At 59.0% G+C, this 14,434-nt stretch overlaps 1 protein-coding gene across 2 annotated transcripts in view; it reads right to left on the reverse strand.

Annotated features, from left to right (window-relative positions):
* Positions 1-11,859, reverse strand: part of HCK (HCK proto-oncogene, Src family tyrosine kinase) — a 37,060-nt gene extending 25,201 nt beyond the window's left edge. Inside the window, exons 1-2 of one of the 2 annotated variants that reach the window (XM_075900845.1) lie at positions 11,523-11,859; positions 888-944 (exon numbers count right to left, since the gene is read on the reverse strand). The gene's annotated coding sequence lies outside the window, so the exon portion shown is untranslated. Of the gene's footprint in view, positions 1-887; positions 945-2,952; positions 3,109-11,522 lie in introns of those variants that run through there. The other variant, XM_075900844.1, reaches the window with a different exon arrangement.
* Between the last annotated feature and the right edge of the window lie 2,575 nt (positions 11,860-14,434).

Consider the following 14,434-nt stretch of genomic DNA (forward strand, 5'->3'; position numbering starts at 1 on the left):
TCCGAGCCTCCTTCCCTTCCTTCGACCACCGGGGGACTCTTCTCTTGTGTCCGTTTTCATAGTGAACGGGGCAGGGGGTATTTAAAGATGCCCATTTTCCGTAGCACTGTCTAGACACGGGACTATGAGTTAGCATCGTATTTCCAAAAGTTCAGGCTCCCCTTTCTACAGGCTCCAATTGCGAGAACAAATATTTGGAGCCGCAGACCCTGTACTTAGCCACCCAGCTGCTAACTTCTGCACACAACACTCCCCAGCTGGGGTGGAGGGGAGCGGAGTTCAGTCTTGCAGGGTTCAATTGCACCTCCAAATAAGAGGGGCCAGGCTGAACCCCTGCTGTAAATTTGGGACTTCTACTTCAAATACCCAGACAAAATGAAGTCCCCAGGCTGGGACAGGCACCACGGCTACGGTTGCTGGATTCAGCCCAGGCCGCTGCGGGCACAGGGAGCGGTGGGTCTGAGAGGGCGCGGATACAAGGTGCGTTCGAATGACTTTTCTTTCTGGCGGAGGAGAGGGAAAGTAAATAGGCCCCTTTGAAAGTCACCGCAACCTGTGACATGCCAGAGGCCAAGCTGCTGCGTCACGGAGGTCGGTAGTTACACCCGCAAGGACGAAATCCTCCCCAGCGTGGTGGCCAGCACCGCCCCATCCCGGGGGGCTGTCAATGCAGGGCCTTTGGGAGCACAGACGCCCAGCTCCAGCTGTGGTTTCCAGCCTGCCCCCTGGACCAGGCTGGGGGGGGCAGGGTAGATGCAGACAGAGTTGCCGGCCCCTAGCTCTGGCGGTTACACATCAGCAGCAAAAGGGAACTGACCCCAAGTGTCACCAGGTCAGCTCTTATCTCACCCGATCTCACCCTGGAAACCGCCCCCCCCGCCACGTACCTCGCAACTGAGAACTTCGCTTCCTCCTCCTCGGCTGCCGGCGCTGCCCTTCAGTTCCTGAAAAAAGGGACGGATGAGAAAGTCAGCGCCTCCACTTCTTCAGACGGTGCCCCCCCGGAGCCCCACCCCCCCGCCATGCCTCCCGCTTCCTCAGACAGCACCCCCTGGATCCCTGCCCCCCACTTCCTCAGACAGCACCCCCCAGAGCCCTGCACCCGGCCGTGCCCCCACTTCCTCAGACAGCGCCCCCCAGAGCCCCGCAACCCGCCGTGCCCCCACTTCCTCAGACAGCGCCCCCCAGAGCCCTGCACCCGGCCGTGCCCCCACTTCCTCAGACAGCGCCCCCCGCAACCCCGCACCCCGCCACACCCCCCACTTCCTCAGACAGCGCCCGCCAGAGCCCCGCACCCCGCCACACCCCCCCACTTCCTCAGACAGCGCCCGCCGGAGCCCCGCACCCCACCGTGCCCCCACTTCCTCAGACAGCGCCCCCCCGGAGCCCTGCACCCCACCCCGCCGTGCCCCCACTTCCTCAGACAGCGCCCCCCAGAGCCCCGCACCCCACCCCGCTGTGCCCCCACTTCCTCAGACAGCACCCCCCAGAGCCCTGCACCCGGCCGTGCCCCCACTTCCTCAGACAACACCCCCCAGAGCCCTGCACCCGGCCGTGCCCCCACTTCCTCAGACAGCGCCCCCCCGGAGCCCTGCACCCCGCCGTGCCCCCACTTCCTCAGACAGCGCCCCCCCGGAACCCCGCACCCCGCCGTGCCCCCACTTCCTCAGACAGCGCCCCCCAGAGCCCTGCACCCGGCCGTGCCCCCACTTCCTCAGACAGCGCCCCCCAGAGCCCCGCACCCCACCCCGCCGTGCCCCCACTTCCTCAGACAGCGCCCCCCGGAACCCCGCACCCCGCCGTGCCCCCACTTCCTCAGACAGCGCCCCCTGGAACCCCGCACACCGCCACACCCCCCACTTCTTCAGACAGCGCCCCCCGGAGCCCCGCACCCCACCCCGCCGTGCCCCCACTTCCTCAGACAGCGCCCCCCGGAGCCCCGCACCCCGCCGTGCCCCCACTTCCTCAGACAGCGCCCCCCAGAGCCCTGCACCCGGCCGTGCCCCCACTTCCTCAGACAGCGCCCCCCCGGAGCCCCGCACCCCACCGTGCCCCCACTTCCTCAGACAGCGCCCCCCCGGAGCCCTGCACCCCACCCCGCCGTGCCCCCACTTCCTCAGACAGCGCCCCCCAGAGCCCCGCACCCCACCCCGCTGTGCCCCCACTTCCTCAGACAGCACCCCCCAGAGCCCTGCACCCGGCCGTGCCCCCACTTCCTCAGACAACACCCCCCAGAGCCCTGCACCCGGCCGTGCCCCCACTTCCTCAGACAGCGCCCCCCCGGAGCCCTGCACCCCGCCGTGCCCCCACTTCCTCAGACAGCGCCCCCCCGGAACCCCGCACCCCGCCGTGCCCCCACTTCCTCAGACAGCGCCCCCCAGAGCCCTGCACCCGGCCGTGCCCCCACTTCCTCAGACAGCGCCCCCCAGAGCCCCGCACCCCACCCCGCCGTGCCCCCACTTCCTCAGACAGCGCCCCCCGGAACCCCGCACCCCGCCGTGCCCCCACTTCCTCAGACAGCGCCCCCTGGAACCCCGCACACCGCCACACCCCCCACTTCTTCAGACAGCGCCCCCCGGAGCCCCGCACCCCACCCCGCCGTGCCCCCACTTCCCCAGACAGCGCCCCCCGGAGCCCCGCACCCCGCCGTGCCCCCACTTCCTCAGACAGCGCCCCCCGGAGCCCCGCACCCCAGGAGCGCCCCGGGCCAGCGCACATCGGAGCGAGCTGCCTTTTCCAGCCCGGCCGGGGCTGGGTGCGCCCGGCTGCGTCCCGCGCGGGTCCCACCGCAGCTCCGGAGCGCGGTTCTGGGCCCGGGACAAACCCTCCCGAGATGCCGGGCCCCTTCTCACCGAGGCCAGCCCCGCCGGCCGCCAGCCCCCTGCGTCTTCCCGGCTCCCCCCCTCACCGCCCGCCCGTCGGGGCCGGCTCCCCGCTGCCCCGCGATCTCACCGGCGCCTGCAGCCGCGGCTCCGCCCGGGGCTCAGCCCCCCCCGCCTTTGCTGCATGTCTGCCCGGGGCCCCGGGGTGCAGCTGCTGCAGGGCTGGGGCCGCCGCTTATCCCGGACTCCCGGGAGCTCAGGCTGCCGCGCGCTCTGCCCTGAGCCGGCGAAGGGACGGCACTCCATGTATCGGGCCACGCCCACACGGCCGAGGCCCCGCCCACCGACGTCTAACCCCGCCCCACTAGCAACTTGGCACCTGCATGGTTCTAGGCAGCCTGGGCTAGTGAGTGCCGCAGGGCCTGGCCCCTTCTCCTCAGTGGCTGTAAGATTGTCAACCACGTCGGTCTCCAGGGACAGGGCAGCTCTGCTAACTCTGCCCGTCAGACCTGCTGACGGGGGCAGGAGGCAATTGCCCCAGGGCCTGGAGATTCAAGGGGGCCTGGAGCTCCCAGTTGCCACCGAAACTCTTGGCCCTTTTGAATTGCCACTGGCTCTCTGTGCAGCTCCGAGAGCAGAGGGGGGCACTGCCGGCTGGGTGGCACCAAGGGCTGATTACCCTTAGCTCTGTCCTTCCGCCTTTCGCCCCACCCCTTCTGCCCTTTCCCCCCGCCCCTTCTGCCCCCCCTTGCTCCGGGCCGGCAGTGGCTGTTGGCCCGTTGGCATTTGTGTACCTAGAATTTGCCGGCCGGGCTGATTGAGCCGTAGCAGAGCTGTGATTGGCTGCAGCGGGAGCTCATGGGCTCTCACAAGTCCGTGCTGTGTGCAATCACATGCCCCTCCCGTCCTGGACCCTGGCTTTACGTGCGTGTCACTTTAGTAACACCAGAAGGAAAAAACCGACACGGCCAGAACCTAGCAGAAGCCGGCAGGTGAATCCCGTGTGAAGCCGAGCTCTGGGTATCACCAGACCAGCACTGTGGTGTCAGCCAAGTAGCAGCCAGAGTCCTGGGCAAAGGGGCTCATTTTGTGCAAGACCCTTATCCAAAGCTTTGCCTTGCTCCCTGTGCTGTCCCCGATCTCGGTGAAAGGGGATTTGCAATGTCACCCTTCTGCTCTGGCCGTGGGGTGCCAGACTCCCCACTCCGGGCACTGCCTGTGGAGTCGCTCTGGATTGACACCAGTGCAGCAGAGATCAGACTCTGACCCACGGTCCACTGGGACAAAACTTCCTTTCGCACCATCACGGAACAACCTGATTTCTTGCCACCAAAGGTTGGCCACTTTGCACCGGGGCTGCCTCTAGACTAGAGGTTGAACCGTGACGGCTGCCGGTAGATCGGTTCTTCTGAGCAAAATGAAGCAACCTGTTGTATGCCATCTCGAGTTCCGTCTTTAGTTGTTGGAACTGGCTTGGGATGCACTTTACACACAAAGGCCAGGGATATTCTGTGTCCTTGAGACCCCGAGCATCTCTCCCCAAGCACCCCTCTTTTGCGCCCACCATCTCTGACTCTAACTATGAGACAGGATGGACAAGGTGATCGCTTTTATTGGATCAACTTCTGTGAAAGAGAGAAATTCTCTACATAGAACCCCTCTCTCTGTCTGTCTGTCTCTCAACATAGAACCCCTCTCTCTGTCTCTATCAACATAGAACCCCTCTCTCTCTCTGTCTCCCTCTCTCTGGCTGTGTCTACATTGGCACCCTTTTCTGGAAAAGGGATGCTAATGAGACAAGTCGGAATTGCAAATGCCACAGGGGATTTAAATATCCCCCGCGGCATTTGCATGAACATGGCTGCCGCTTTTTTCCGGCTCGGGGCTTTGCCGGAGAAAAGCACCAGTGTAGATGGGATCTTTCGGAAAATAAACCCTTTTCCAGAAGATCCCTTATTCCTGATTTTACGAGGAATAAGGGATCTTCTGGAAAAGGCTTTATTTTCTGAAAGATCCCATCTAGACTGGCGCTTTTCTCCGGCAAGGCCCCGAGCCAGAAAAAGCGGCAGCCATGTTCATGCAAATGCCGCGGGGGATATTTAAATCCCCCGCGGCATTTGCAATTCCGACTTGTCTCATTAGCATCCCTTTTCCGGACAAGGGTGCCAATGTAGACACAGCCTCTGTGTCTTGCTCTCTCTCAACATAGAACCCCCCCCCCTCTCTCTCTCTCTCTGACTTGATCTCTCTCAACCTAGAACCCCCCCCACCCCCCAACATTGAACATCTCTCTCTCTCTTTAGGGCAGGCTGAAAGCACTGCCTACTGTTAGGTTGCCTGACACTTCCCACTACAAAACCCTGTTCTCAGCTGCTTACAACTTTGCCAAACTTAACTGTTCAGATGGAAACTGTCCATTCCGGCTGCAGGCTCCCTTCTTAAAATGATTTCTGCCAGTGCCATTTAGCCCTGTCTGAGATGGAGGCTGGCGAAGTGGGTGAGTTTTCCTTTGAACAGCCCTGGCACCTCCATGCATTTGAGTAGAGATTTAAATTTGGCAAGGGTGGGTTTTGTGTCAGGGATGTTCCTTTGCCCATGCCCAGGAAAATCTGACCAAACTTAGTAAATCGATACGCCTTGGGAAAATTGCAGTTTGCACATGCTTAAGAACATCAGAACAGCCAGACGGGGTCAGACGAACGGTCTGTCCAGCCCAGTGTCCTGTCTGCCCACAGTGGCCAATGCCAGATTCCCCAGAGGGAGGGAACACAACAGGGAATCCTCACATGATCCCTCCCGTCACCCATTTCCAGACAAACAGAGGCTAGGGACACCATTCCTCCCCATCCCGGCTAATAGCCACTGATGGACCTAACCTCCATGAATCTATCTAGCTCTTTTTTGAATGCTGTTAAAGTCCTAGTCTTCACCACATCCTCTGGCAAGGAGTTCCACAGGTTGCCTGTGCGCTGAGTGAAAAAAAACTTCTGTTGGTTTGTTTTAAACCTGCTGCCTATTCATTTCATTTGGTGCTCCCCTAGTTCTTATATTGTGGGAATAAGTCAATAACTTTTCCTTATTCACTTTTTCCACACCACTCATGATTGTATAGACCTCTCTCCTATCCCCCTTTAGTCTCCTCTTTTCTAAGTTGAAAAGTCCAAATCTTTTTAATCTCTCTTCATATAGGACCCACTGCAAAGCCCTCATCATTTTTGTTGCTCTTTTCTGAACTTTTTCCAATGCCAATATACCTTTTTTTTTAGATGAGGCAATCACATCTGTACGCAGTATTCCAGATGTGGGTGTACCATGGATTTATACAGAGGCAATAAGATATCTTCTGTCTTATTCTCCATCCCTTTTTTAATGATTCCTAACATGCGGTTTGCTGTTTTGACTGCTGCTGCACACGGAGCCGATGTTTGCACAGACCTCTCCACAGTGACTCCAAGATCTCTCTTGAGTAGTTGTAGCTAAATTAGCCCCCATCCTATTGTATGTATCGTTGGGATTGTTTTTCCCAGCCTGCATTGCATTGGTAGAATCATGTTCCGCTTTAGCAGCTACAACCTTGGAAGAGTTCGGTCCCCCCCCCCTCCAAGCACACTCCGTCCTCTCACAGCTCCGAGGGCTGAGCACCGCCATCCCCACAGAGCGTGTGCCCCAGACCCCAGCACCCCAGGGGAGAAGCTGGCCTTCCCCTGGGATGGCTGCTCTCTCCGGCTCCAGGCTGGGGTAGGGCTGAGCACCGGAGCTCAGAGCAGGGGGCTCGTCCCAGGCCCCACAGGGGAAGATGCTGATTCAAATGCAGAGGCAACTGAAGCCAGGCTCCTGGAGGAGACTGAGCTGTGCAGTCTGTGGCGACTGGGCCTGGAAGGGGGAGAGAAATTGAGACGAGCTGGGTGAGGAGATGGCTACTGTCTGGACAAGAAGGGTGGGCCAGGAGATTGGTTGAAGGGGCCCGGGAGCCAGTGAGGGAAAGATGAGCACTTGGGGGCCAGTGAGCTGGGAGGGGAGCCACGGAACTTGGACCAGGCGCTGGATAGTGGGAGAAACTGGGGGGCTGGACAAGAGGCCTAGGACCAGGGGGAGTGGGTGACAGAGAGGCAGATTTGACAAGGAGCTGTGGCCCCAGGGACAGAACTGGGACTGGAGAGTCATGGGTGGGGGACACTGGAGCAAAGAGCCAGGGAGGGCCGGGGGAGACTCACATTGGATGGGGAGACCAGGGAGAGAGACTACCTGGGGAGACGGGGCGGGGAGGGAAGAGCTGGGGTAGACAAGGAGAGAGGGAGGGGCGTGCTGGATGGAAGAGGCAGAAGGGGTCACACATGGGGAAGGGGCAGGAGTGTCTGAGTGCACTAGAGCGCGCCCCCCGGCAGACCCTGCAAGGGACCCCAAGATCCTAGCGGGGGCGGATCTAACGCTCCAGCCCTCCCAATGAGCCGGGCTGGCACGGTTTGTTGCTACGCGATGGAATTGGGGGGGGGGGAGGGACGTTATTGGCTTTTGCGGTTTGTTGGTGGTTTTTTCGTTTTTTTGCTTTTTGCTTTGCTATTCGGACTCACTGTAATTAGGTGAAATGAACAGTGTGAAGGTGGCCGGGGCAGCGCTCCAAAGTACGGACATGCCAGACTCCAGGGTGCCTGTACAGCCTGGCTGCAGCCCCCCAGGCGTATCTGCATGAGGATCCAGTCCTTAAGGAAATGAGCCCCTGTGATTCTGGACACAGCGGCTGCTTCAGATTCCTAAAAGGGTGTCCCCAGGACGGTGGCGGCCCGTCAATACAGGTGGCCTAGGCGGTCACCTAGGGCACCAAGATAAATGAACGTTGAGGGCTTTGGAGGCGCCGATCGCACGCCAATCGCACGTTTCGCCTAGGGTGCCAGTTGCTGGCAGCTCGTCTAGGGCCGCTCCTGCCCCAGGAGGAGGGAGACAAATTGTTCCCCTTGGAAGGCGAGAGGGATAGCTCAGTGGTTTGAGGGCTGGCCTGTTTAAACCAAGAGTTGTGAGTTCAATCCTTGGGGGGCATTTAGAGATCTGGGGCAAATCTGTCAGGGATGGCGCTTGGTCTTGCTGTGAGGGCGGAGGACTGGACTTGATGACCTCTTGCAAGGTCCCTTCCATCTCTATGAGAGGGCATAGCCCTGTATTATTATCATTATGGCCTCTGAGGACAGGACAAGAAGCAATGGGCTTAAACTGCAGCAGGCGAGGTTTAGGTTGGACATGAGGAAAAACTTCCTGCCTGCCAGGGTATGAGGCAGTGGGGATGTGTGTGTGTGCCTCAGTTTCTCTGGGCACTGCGCCAGTGCCTGGCTGGGGATGGGAGTTTTGCGTGTGCCTCTCTCTGAGGCTGCCCCAGGCTGCACCTGCTCAGCACATACACAAAAGCTCAGGCTCTTTCGTGACCTGAGCCTCGGTAACGGGAGGGGGGGGCGACCCAGTGACACCTTTTGGCCAGGAAGCTGGCAAAGGAGGAGGCGGGGCTGTCTGCAAGGCTGGGACTTGTTGCTGGGAGTGTGGCTTAGTCTTGGCTGGCTTAGGATGCAGGGAGTCTAGCTGGCTTGGGGGGCAGGGAGGGGGCCCAGAGCCAGCCCCTCTCCCCAAGTCGGATGGTGCTGGCTGTTCCTGTGCTGACAAGTCGGTGCCGCACTGAATCCCTGGGAACTAATAAACCTTCTGTTCTCTGGCCAAGAGTCACATCTGGCTGCCCTGGGTGGTGAAACACTGGGATAAGCCTGGTGGGTTTTCAGCACACATGTAGGTTTCAGCACACATGAGATTTTCAGCACACATGTAGGTTCTCGCAGGGTGTGAATAAGTCTTCTCTGTAACACTTTTACCTCACGAATAAATGTGCTTGCTTAGAAGGCGCTGGGGGACTGTAATATGGAAATCTGTGATCCTGTTATTCAAATGACAGCGCACAGACTAGTGTGGCTGTAGAAATGCCACTTGCCTCTTTTGGAGGGCATCACAGCAGCTGAGCGGTGTGTCCTATCCCCTATAGTGCTAGTGGAGAGTCTTCTGTGGCTAAGGTAGCAGGGATCTGTGGTGTTGGAGCAGAAGCAGCTGAGTTTGCTCCTCATCCGTGGTGGAGGTAGGCAGTGCAGGGACAGCTGGGACTTCATTCCTCGCCCTCAGAGAGAAAGCCAAGTGCAGACGCTGGCCGGTGTGGGCAGCCCGGCTTGCTGAGGATAGCACGGGGAAGGCAGGGAGCAAAAATCATCAGCTAGGAGGGAGAGAGGCAAGTCTCTGCCCAAGACAAGTGATGGCTGGGAGACTTCATACGGGCGGCCTTGCGGGAACAGAGAGGGGACTGGAGAGACCCCGGGACTGTGGCACTTTTTCAAGCCAGAGCGGTTCCCGGGTGGTCACTGACTGTCTGCTCCTCGTTTTTCGGGTGCCCCCCATGAGACCCCCCTGCCTGATTTGTGGAAGCGGTGAGCACTCGCAGCCGACCCCGCTGCAGATAAAGCTCTCGGCCGTGCTCCATACGCTGCAAAATCCGGTGCGAGGCCTCTGAATTTGGGCACCCTAAATGAGATTTTCACAATCTCTCGGTGCCTCTGTTCCCCATCTGAGGGAGATGCAATGAGAAGCATGAAGCCCCACTGAGAAGGGCTATGAGGAAATGAGTAATTCCCCTTTCAGAGTGGGGCTTGACGAGGGGCAGGGGTGGGTAATCATTTTTTACCTGGAGTTCAAGTCGCCCTGGAAGGGGCGGGGCCTCAGGTGGAAGGGGCGGGGCCTCAGGTGGAAGGGGCGGGGCCAGGGCACTTCCATGCTTCCTCACCCGTAGACCGGGATTGGTTTGTGGGTGGGGAACCACGTGAAGTCTTTGCCCCGGCGAGAACCACCAGCTGTTCAGAACAGCTGGCAGCTGACTCTAAGGGTACATCTAGACTACAGGCTTGTGTCGACAGAGGCTTTGTGGACAAAGAGCGTCTAGACGACAGACAGTTCTGTCGACAAAGCAAGCCGCTTTTTCAACAGTGTCTAGATGCTCTCTTTTGAAAAAGCAGAGTGTGGCTGCAATAGCCCCCATTGGCGACAGCGCTCTGTCGACAAAAGGCGTTATTCCTCGTAGAATGAGGTTTACTGCCGTCGGCAAAACGGCTGCGTTCTGTCGACTTACTGTCGACAGAACTCGGTGGTAGTGTAGACGCAGGTATAGTTTTGTCAACAAAAGTCCACTTTGTAGACAACACCCTGTCATCTAGACACACCCTTGTGTGGAGGAGACCTGCTCCCCACCCCCCCGGCCAATCAGGGCTTGGGGGCCAGGGGAGCGGGTGAAGTCTCCTCCTGCCCTGCCCCCATCCTGCAAGAAGTTTGCTCCCTACCCTCTGGCACGTGGCGCTTACAGTCAACCGCCTTTTGCATCCCCCTGCAAGAGTGGTATATAAGGGTTGGGGGCATACATCAAACAAGAACAATAAAATAAAATGTTGAATTGTTGCCCATTGAGTGAGCCCTGTCTGGCCGAGGCACAGAATGAGGTCAGGGGCCTGTGGAAACAAATATGTCATCACATAATTAAAGGCTGTATTGTCATGCACACACACAAGGGGGTAAATTAAGGTTGCACAGGCATCCTTAACGCAGGTATTTCCTAAAGTCTGCATGTTTGACTTTGCAACCTTAATTCGTGTGTGTGATCTCATACAGACACTACAGTTGCTGCCTTCCAACATCCTGAGCCATGGAAGACCATCACACATCCCCCTTTCACGATCACTGTCTGTATATTTCACAGGCTCTGCTGGGCTTCATTACACAGACATGTGTGGCTGGTGTCCCGATGCCATTTCTAGACTCCCCCATGTATTTCCAGCTGGCAATTAGCCACACCAATGGGAGTCAGGGATGTATTGCACAGTAGCCATGCTGCAAGATGCCGCTTTGGATCCTGTAATCTGTACATTGCCAGCCTCACCCTCCCCAGTGGGTCCGGGAGCTGACGCTGGTTCCTGAGAGGCTGGTGAGTACATGACAAATGGGCAGAGGAGATGGTGAGGATTAAGACCCCCAAAGGGAGAATGACACCAGGTGCTAAGTGTAAGGAGCGATTGTTTTTTTCCCCCAACCCAAAAGCTGGGTCCACGCCCATGTGCCGAGTCTCCATATCTCACTGCACTTCGCTTCCCACTGCGGCCAGCTAGGATGTCACGCCTGTCCCCACCCTGCACACCTCAGTCATTACAACGGGGGCCAAACTCAGCTGCTTCTGCTCCAACATCACCACTCTTCGCTGCCTGCGCCCCAAGAAGACTCTCCGTTGGTACTACAGGTGATATGACACACAGCTGAGCTGTAGTGATGCTGGACAATGGAGGCAAGTGGCACACACCTACACTAATTGCTGCACTGTAACATGAATAACAAGCTCCCGGGGTTACATTTTGATTGGCAGTAAACTTGGTCTAAAGCACCCCAGGCTTATGAAAGGACCTCACGTTAGATCGAGTCGTATAGGCCAGTCTGGGCCTGTCCTCAGATCAAAGACGGCATGAATTTAATTGCGGCCGTGTCCTCTGATGGGGGGGCGGGGTGGGTGGATCAACTCCCTGACCTGACAGCCTGGGAACAAGACACCGGCCTCTGTGCTGCTAGTGACGCTGTATGTGGCTTCCGCCCCATTTCACCCCTGAACCTTGGCTCCAGCAAGATGGGGATGCTGCCGTCACTCACCTTAGAAAGTGCTCTGCGATCCTCGGCCGGCAGGAGCGAGGCAGGATCCAGTGTTTTCTGGCCAGGCGCCCTTCAGAGACCAGGGCAAGCGGCTAGGCCATGTTCTGAGATTTTAGCAGCCTCCCAGCAGGCGGGTGTGGTCCCCGGCAGACGGAGATCGCAGGGCACGATAGTCACAAAGGGCATAAAATGTTCCTTTCCATGCGGTCACGGGCCCCTTGGCGATGCCCCGGCGGCCCCGAGCGCAGCGTCGGGGGGAAGGAACAGGCGTGCGGAGCCCGTCCTGAAATAGACGGCGATGCCACAGCCGCAGCCCTGAGACAGTTTGCGTTTGCTTAACTGCACCGGCCTGCCCAGCGGGCACCTGTCTCGTCACCGGGGCGGAGGGGGGGGGGGCAGGGGAAGGTCACTCGTCTAAAACACGAACTAGCACACAGCCTCTGGGGAGGAGAAAAGAGGAAATGCCCCTCTACTTCCCCTCCCTGCGCTGCAGGCCATGACGCCTGCATTAGGCCGTGTAGCCCAGATGCTGCCGGGGGTGGAGGGTCCTGGCTGTTTTCTTCTCTGGCTGATATTTACGAGGCCCACTGGGGCTGCAGCCTTCCTTCCCCAGCATCCCCTGGTCCCACAGTGACTGCTCAGGGAGGAGGTGGGTAGAGACGTTCAGACACAGGGCTGCCGTCCTGACAGGTGTAAAGCGCCGGGCCGGGGAACGCCATCCACATCAGCCCTCGTAACCCCCAGGAGACTGTCCGGACCTTCGGCCGGCCTCGCCGCCATGGGGCGCTCTCCTGCCACACTTTCAGCTCACCCCCGCTGGCTCCGCCTGCAGCACGGCTCCTGTTTGCAAATGGCTCTTGACCAGTTCCCGGAGCCAGACTGGAGCCGCTCCGGCACCGCCCGCCTGGATGGAGCCACCAGTGAACTCCTGCACCTTCGTGTTTGCCCGGCCTTGGCCACCTCTTTCCCATGCATAGCACCGCGGTCAGCACGTTCTGAGCCACCCGGGCAAGTTTCCCTCGCTCGCCCCTTCGGCCTGCGTGTGGGAACCACGGAGAAGAGACAGGAGCAGGAGGCGCTTGCTGCTAGGGACCCCATGGGGGGCGGGGAGGGGGGGTTCACCGGGAAGCATAATTTGATGGCGAAAGGAATTCCTGACAGGCAGCATTTCAGGCCAGTGCGGGGCAGAAGCCTAGAAGGAACCGGCAGGCGCGACCACAGCTGGAAGGGGAAGCTGAGTTCAGCGGAGCAGGAAACTGCAGGCCAGAGGGAGTCGCGCCCCGCTCCGACTGCTTGGGCCTCAAGTGGGTTCGGTTTTCTTCGCTGCTGGCAAGCGCGCCGGCGACAGCGCCCATCCCGCCCGTTTTCCCGGGACGGTCCCGGGCTGATCCTGGCGACCCGACGTTCTTTAAAAAACGGGCACGTTGTTCCATGTTTCCCAACGCTGTGGGACTGGTGTGTGGGCTCCGGGGTGGGGCTGAGGATGGAGCTTTGGAGTCCAGGAGGGGACTCCGGCTTTGGGGAGGGGTCAGGGATGGGGGAGGGGCTTACTTTGAGCGGCTCCGGTCAGCGGGGGGGGGGGAGGGGGCACTAAGGCAGCTTCCTGCCTTTCCTGGTCCTGCAGCCCCAAGGTTCCCAGCCAATGGGAGTGCAGGACTAGTGCTGGGGGTAGGGGCAGTGCAGGGATCCCTCTGCGTCCCCCCCCCCCGGGGTGCAGCACAGACTGCAGGGCCAGGATAGGCAGGGAGCTGCCTCAGCCCCCCACTGCTCACCTGATCCCCTTGCAGCACGAGCCCCAGCGCCCGACATCCCTCTCCCTGTCCTTGGGCACGACCCATCATTTGAAAACCCAGGGCTTAAACTGCTGTTTGATTTAATTGTTAACGAGTCTAATTATCACCCAATCTGGGTGCTTGGGCTCTGTCATTAATCAACTGCAGTTGGTAAAATACTTGGCCAGCCCTTGTGCTGTGAGAATAATACATCCCTATCAACCGTAACTAGCCCGCTGAATTCACACGCTTGTTTCTCCTGTGGAGACGCCTGATTACTCCTTTGGCCCCTGAGCAATGTTGACTCTCATTGTTTCCATCCATGTGCGGAATACATTTTGTTCTGTGCACTGAGGCATGTGCAGAGGGGCACCACCCATAGAAATACACGCTGCCAGCTGGGGGCGCTATGCTAACCAGGTGGGAGGCATTGGGATCTCCCCCAGGGGGGCCGCCCAAGTGATCAGCTGACAGGGAACGCTGGTCCTGAGCCGTTGAGGTCTGTGTCTCACCGGCTAGGGGAGGGATGCAGCTCTAATGTAACACAGTTTGCCAATTCTCCAGCAGAGAAAGCATGAGCTCAAGGACAGATGTCTGGGAGGGACACACAGACGGGACAGGCTTGCTCCAAATCTTGACACTGACGGCCTTACAGGAAGCTGCCCGGGAGTCCTGAGAATGACACCAAATTTGCATCTTCATTTGCATCTTTCTTTGTTGTTTTAAATAAATAACTACGGCCAGCCGGCGTTTCCGTGTACGTTCCTGTGGCTGGCTGGGTGACACACATCGCCGGCCGTTAGCACCCACCAGTACCCCACACACCTGCTCGTCTAGCTGTGCAGGGGAGGACAGAGAAACCCTTCTAAGCTAGAAGTCTCGTCTGTAGCTTACAAAACCAGCGAGTAGTCCTGTAGCACCTTCGCCCCGCTTCACCCTAGGGAGCCATTGCAAAGCAGCTCCCCTTGTTTTGAAATAATAAGCGGCGCGTCCACACTGCCAAGCCTGCTATGTCAAAATAAGGGGCCTATTTCGAACTAACAACTCCTGCTTTCCACGGGGAAGAACGCGAATTTCAAAAGAGCGGCCATGTAGACGCACCGCTGCTGCTCTTTCAAAATAACGACTCCCCAGAGTCGT

Source organism: Pelodiscus sinensis, chromosome 18 (genome assembly GCF_049634645.1).
Source record: "Pelodiscus sinensis isolate JC-2024 chromosome 18, ASM4963464v1, whole genome shotgun sequence".
Classification (NCBI taxonomy): Eukaryota; Metazoa; Chordata; order Testudines; family Trionychidae; genus Pelodiscus; species Pelodiscus sinensis.